Raw genomic sequence first — 6,000 nt, 5'->3', positions numbered from 1 at the left:
ATCATTATGTGTGTATGGAATGGATCATGATGTGAATGTAATGTGATGCAAAATTATTTAGAGAGGTTATGTATGTGAGGAATTCATTGTAAGGGTTATTCTGGTAAAGGGTTTAGGGTTTTAGACCGGAACAGACAGAGCTAAAACCGAAACTATATTATGGCATAGAAGATGCTATCTTAGTAGTTCACACTTCTCCGGATTGTTGTCTAGAATTTTTTGTAGTCAGTGAGGCTCCTATTGTGGTTGAGTAGTGTGCTCTAGGCTGTAAGCCTTCCTACAAGTATAGGCCCCTCATATTTTGTAATATCTCTTCATATGGCCATTGGATTGATATTGTGGGTGACAAATCCCACCGTGTTTTTTCCTCTTTGAGGTTTTCCACGTATAAATCTGTGTATTATGGTTCTCATCTATGTGATTGTCTTATTAGTTACTTTACTTCTTTCAATTCTGTTTATACCGGTATACCGTTTGGTGTATGCATGTTATGTTAAGGCTAAAATCTACTATTCTGGTATAACATTGATTCACCCCCCCTCTCAGTGTTATTGGTTTCCAACAATTGGTATCAGAGCCTTGTGCCTTGGAGGAAGTTTAACAACTTGAGGAAGATCCTGAAATCGGAATACTTGAATATGGCTTTGGAGAAACAGCTTGAGATGGCACTTGAAGATTATGATGCTGAAAGGTTAAAGAACTTAAAGCTACAAGATGAATTGAATTTTGCTAAGGAATTCATTCTTGTCCTACAAGAGAGGCTATCATCTGTTCAAGCTAGAAGAAGGAACTTTTGCAAAATCAGGATGATGAAGAGAAAGATGCACTTAAGGAGCAATGTCAGAAATTGAGTCAGGAGAACATGGTTATGAAGAATGAAATGCAAGTTATAACTATGAGGATGTCTAAGGATACAGAGGACATAAAGAAAAGGGAAAAAAATCTTGTTGTATCCCTAAAGAACAAGTTTGAAGAATGTGGTAGGTTGGTTCATGAAAATGATATGTTGAGAATTGATTTGGTACAATCCCAGAGTAATGAGCAAGAGCTTGAGAGACAAATGATAATACTAAGAGAAGATTTAACTGCTACAAGTGAGTACAAAGAGAAATTCAAGATCAGCTCAGCACAACTTGATGAGTTACTAAAGAGACATAGGCAGATTGGAGATTCCAGTGGACTTGGATTTGAGCAAGGATAGAGTTCTGGTATTGCTAATGAAGATCAAAACCATAAGGCATTGGTTAGATAATTCAATGCTTATAAATTCAATGGTAGATGTTTTGTTTGCAATAAGTTTGGTCACATGGCTAGGCAATGTAGAAACAGAGCAAATCAGAACCCCGATTCTGCTCCCGGTAAATGTTCTAAATGCAATAAGTTTGGTCATAAGACAAAAGATTGCAGAATGAATGTAAAATGCTATGCTTGTGGAAAATTTGGACATATGGCTAATCAGTGCAAGCAAAGAAATTTCACCGGTTTTAGCAAAGCAATTCAAAAGAACAATGTTACATGTTATGCATGTAATGAAGTTGGACATATTGCTAAGTTATGTAGAAGCAGAAATCCACTGGTTAGTAATGGAGGATCAAATGAAAAAGGGAAAGAGAAGGTTAGTGAAATCCGACAAGATCATACTAAAAAATGGGTTAGGAAGACTGAATAAAAATCATCAGATGGGAATGTCCCAGTTACTTATCTGATAGAAGAGGTTGCTCTTGCACCAATAGTGAGCTCATCCGGTAACTCAGGTAGATGCCTTAGGGGTAGGCAAAATTCATGAAGATGTTGCATATGCCCTGGGAAGAGGTTCTAGAAGATGTTCTAGATATTGGAGAGGATTATCCGACATGGATATGTTTTGAGCGAGATCCAATATCTTTCACCAACAGTCATTTATGTCAATGGAAGATTAGGGTTTTTTCTCGAAGGTTAAAAGGTCGAATATAGTTCATTGTTAATCACCCTGCATTTAGAGTGATTTTAGAGCGATTCAAAGAAACTAAGTGCGATCAGAGGCTATTCTGAGGCAATCAAATTTCTTCTTGAGCGATTTCACCAACGTTTGGAAGAATTTGTTGAAGATTTTCATCGAGAGCAACCAAGAGGTATTTTTCTTTAAACATGGAAGCGAGATCATCTTCTATTTTTGTTTTTGTTGCAAACCCAACTATAGTGGAGGTCAAGGACTGCCCCAGGCCAAATTTCAAGCGTTGTCCACATGTGGCTACCTTGGAAGATTCGGTTGGAGTGTTTTCTCACGTTCCGAAAGGAGTTGTTTATGTAGAGGATGTTAGGGCATACATTTATTGTCATATCGAGGACTTGGGAATTTCAGAAATCAAGGGAATGTATATTAGTGAGCTAATGGGAGAATTTGGAAAGATCAAATCGACATATAAACATATTGAAGGTCTAGGGTTTACAGACATTCTGGATATTCCAGAGTTTGAGGATGAAATAATCAGATATGTACTAAGCAGAGTACACGAAGAATTCATATGGCTGAATAGACCTTACAAAATCACCAAGGAAGCCATTCGGGAAATTACTAGTTTACCATCGATAGAGCAACATCCAGATAAGAAAGTTTCAAATGACTTCGTGAGGAAGATCACCGGTGCTACATCTGACAAAAGATCCATGAAAGTGAGCGCCATCACCGACATAGACATCAAATTTGGAAGCATGATTATCGGATATAAGGTAACTCAGTCAAACCGATTGAATTTTGTTTCCAGTTCATGCATTTTGGCTACATACAAAATGATGAGAGATAATGTAAAGTTAGATCTTTGCGGTTGGATGCTTGATGAATTGTTAATCAACTTAGGAAAGATTAAGGGTGAGAAGAAGGGCACTTTCCGGTATGGGAACTTGTTAGTCTACTTAATGTTATTTTTTTTGAATGATTCACTCGGTTCTGGTAAGAGATAATGGGCTTTTGACATTCTGGTAGGAAGACAATTGAAATAGTCAATTGCTGCATTAGGAAGCCAAAGAGATGATAAGATATGGGGTTATTTTAAGGCATTTAAAAAATCTATGAGGTCTAGGGTAAGGGTACCTGAGCATATAGTAGAAAAATATTCTACCGACATTTGCTTCATGGTAAAGAAGGATGAGACTCTCATGGAAGCAGTTAAGCCCCAAAAGATTTGGATTGAAGAAATGGGCTATGAGGTAGATGCACAAATTCTTGATGCCTACGCAAAAATGCTAATTGATGCACCAATAGATGAGGCAGAGAAGCCCTGTGGTACTACACAACAGAAAACTCAAGAGGTTGAAACAGAGTTCAACCAGAAGAAAAGGGAGAAGCAAGAAGGAAAAGCAAGTAAGTTTGTGCAGAAGGTCTAAAAGGACATAAAGGCACTAATTAATGTTGTCCCAAAGGAAGATAGAAAGAGGAAGGATCCGAAAGTTCATATTGAACCTGTTACTGCAGAATCTGAATTAGAGTATGACACACCATTAGCATTTAAGAGGGTTTTTACGAAGAAACCAGAGGTAACAAAGGTGGAAGCAAAGAAGCAATTGGTTAGGAAGGTCACAATCAAGCTACCGACACAAAAGCAAGCACCTAAAGCTACTCCTATAGCTACATCCGATACTGCCAAGAGGAAGAAGAAGACTGATATTGACTTAGAACTTGAAACTGGTAATACAACTATCATACCACCTAAAACTTGTGCAGAAATTGTAGATGAAATCACAAAAGATGGCATGTTGAAGAATGTTAAATTTTATTATGAAAACTTAGAGGATGATGAATAGAGAGAGGTATAAGAAGCAATTCTATTATACTTGGATATCTATAAGAAAGCCTTAATAGAGATAGAAAATCAAATATCGGTTGAGTTATATAACATGTTAGATGCTAGAAGATTATCAACTATGAAAGAAGATAAACACATTAAAATGCAAGAACTATTAGCTATCTGTGTTACTATAGCTCTAGATGAAATGGAAAAGACACTTCAGGCGGCAGATAGAAAAGTTTTTAATAGCAAACATAGGATAACTAGCCTGATGCTAGGGAGAGTGAATGAAGTAATAAAGGAAACTTAGAAAGCATGGATTAAATTTTTGGGAGAACATAGAGAATTCTTTACTTCACCGGAGACCAAGACAGACACTGTAGATACCCCGGTTGAAGGAAAAGGAAAAGGGATTATGGGCACTTCACCATCAGTTTTGAAAAATATTAAGATAGTGGAAATTGAGCCACCGGTAAATAAAGATGTACAGATAAATATTGAGATACCGGTTAATACAAAGAATGATCAAGCTAACATTGTACAAGATACTAATATTGAGGACAATTTTCCTCCAGATACAAATGTACAGGTTGAGGATATTGTTCCTACAGAGGAACCGATAGTTACACAGACTGCACCAAGTGGCAAAGCCACTAGTGCAAGTGAGGAGGTTATAAAGGATAAGACATCAGAGGAGAAAACAAGGGAATCTGACAGGGTACTAGTTGTTGGCCCATCATTATTGTCAATTGACACTTCTCAGGTAGAAAAGAAAACCATCATAGAGATGAGTCCCATTGAACTAATGATGATGGTTGCTCAAAAACTAATGAAGGAGGGAACCACATACTAGGGGATTATAGATCAATCAATCATTGTTTTACATAGATTGGTCCCAGAGTGTAAGATTAAAAATGAAGCGAGCCCATCTGACAAGTTTAAGGTAATCACTGAGCACATATCAAAAGAATTTCAATCCTTACAGCAAATCTCAAACTGACAAGCATTAAAAAGATTTACTTAGGCTAAGAGAGATGCTTTTAATAAGGTAATTGAAACAGAGAAGAAAAAGATTGAGGAGAAGGTAATCCTAATAGAAAATTCTTTGAAACAATGCACAAATATATATAGGGTATGTTGCAATACTGAAATACTTACATCAAATGTAGATAAAAAGATAAAGGAGATTCAAGAGAAAATTGCAAGTATTGCTAACTCTTTTGATGGATTAATTTCATTGACTACATCAATTGATGGTCAAATTTTGATTTTGGAGAACCAAATTTCTACTCTTGAGAAGGAAAGAGATAAAATAATTCAAAGAGCCAGAAATCTGAGAGGCTTGGTGAGTCCAAGATTGGATTCACTTTGTGTACATAAGAAATAATGCATGGATATGGTGGGAAAGCCCACACCCGTAGAGGTAAATGAAAAAGAATCTTTTGCACATTTATTGAGTGGATATGTATCTATTTCTGACACATTCAAAACTGGCTAGGATACTTATGTGGAGTTACTGGAGAAAGCTTATCCGTAAATTTTGAAGTTGGTCAAGCTTCGGTAAGACATTTTTGGGGATATTCATTGTACTGTTATTATTCTTTGACATTCTTTTTGGAATTTTCAAATGGCATTGATGTCAAAGGGGGAGTAGTATAGATGTGAAAAAGAATAAAAGAGTTGCATACATTACGGGGAGTTACAGAGTTTTGGAGTTTTTGGAGACATGGAGTATTTTGCATATTCAGCTCAGGGGGAGCAAGGCAGGATGAAACTGACAGATGAAACCTTGACCATTTTTCACATGAGTGTTGCCATCAATGCCAAAGGGGGAGATTGTTGGCAATTGACACTCTATTGGTTGGTTTCACTATATTGTCATTGATGGCAACATGATTTTGTGTTCCGGCTTCATATGGTGTACCGACATGCACTTCATAGATTCTACACCGGCACCGGTAGGTTAGAAAGGGTCACCGGCAATGCAGGCTGACATGGTATATTAAAGGTTATCGGTATTGGAGACCGACATATCTTGGATCCGGCATCGACAATTTGTTTGAATGTTTATACATTTATGTTATCTGGCCGACATATAATTTGATATTGTATATATCTTTGTAAACCAACAAAAAGCATACAAGTTGTATAAGGTATACAAGGAAGTTTGATTAGACAATTATGTGTGTATGGAATGGATCATGATGCGAATGTAATGTGATGCAAAATTATTTAG

This window comes from Cryptomeria japonica, chromosome 4 (assembly GCF_030272615.1).
Source record: "Cryptomeria japonica chromosome 4, Sugi_1.0, whole genome shotgun sequence".
NCBI lineage: Eukaryota > Viridiplantae > Streptophyta > Pinopsida > Cupressales > Cupressaceae > Cryptomeria > Cryptomeria japonica.
This window is presented reverse-complemented; position numbering follows the sequence as displayed.